Source organism: Euprymna scolopes, chromosome 10 (assembly GCF_053919585.1).
Source record: "Euprymna scolopes isolate OS-2025 chromosome 10, ASM5391958v1, whole genome shotgun sequence".
In the NCBI taxonomy this organism is placed as follows: domain Eukaryota; kingdom Metazoa; phylum Mollusca; class Cephalopoda; order Sepiida; family Sepiolidae; genus Euprymna; species Euprymna scolopes.
In genome coordinates this window covers 125,385,551-125,386,222 of record NC_136491.1, presented here as the reverse complement: position 1 = coordinate 125,386,222, position 672 = coordinate 125,385,551, and the positions used below count along the sequence as shown (strand labels likewise).

The 672-nt window shown below is 35.4% G+C and overlaps 1 non-coding gene across 1 annotated transcript; it reads left to right on the top strand.

Annotated features, from left to right (window-relative positions):
• The first annotated feature begins 346 nt into the window (after positions 1–346).
• Trnas-cga (transfer RNA serine (anticodon CGA)) lies at positions 347–428 on the top strand. Its single transcript has one exon. It is a non-coding gene; the product is annotated as a tRNA-Ser (tRNA).
• The last annotated feature ends 244 nt before the right edge of the window (positions 429–672 follow it).

Genomic DNA, 672 nt, shown 5'->3' with positions numbered 1-672 from the left:
TCATTTTTTTTTTTTTTTTTTTTTTGCGCATACGCGAAATTGCGTATTGTTTTTACTGGTCGCCACGTTTGTTTTCGCGTGCGCAATCATCCAATTTTATGCGCGTTTATGCATTAATTCTGTATACTCACTTGAACGTTTATACCTTAATTCTTCATATTCACTATTCCATAGCTAGCTATAGCATACACTGACCCAACGGGTCGAGGTAGTCTAGTATACAATTTTTTATATATATATATATATATATATATATATACGTGCGTCTGTGTGAAAATTATGCTTAAGTATATTGTACCCTGACTAACAAAATAAATATTTAATTAATGACACCCGGTATCAAGTAGCTGTGATGGCCGAGTGGTTAAGGCGTTGGACTCGAAATCCAATGGGTTATTCCCGCACAGGTTCGAATCCTGTTCACAGCGTTTCGTTTTATTAATTTATTTTAAATTTGATCTGAAGATATGATTATTCAATACATACCACGTACTTTAAACCATCGTTTCATCCTTTTAATTAATATTTGTGATATGGCGTAGACCTTGCGTTTACTGTCGGCAACGTTATAACTCACGCTACTCCTCCCGTGCCTATGTGTTTCATTAGTTCTCACAATGCACGAATCGCTGTTCTCTGATTTTATCGTGGTTGTAAATGAATGGTATGTGG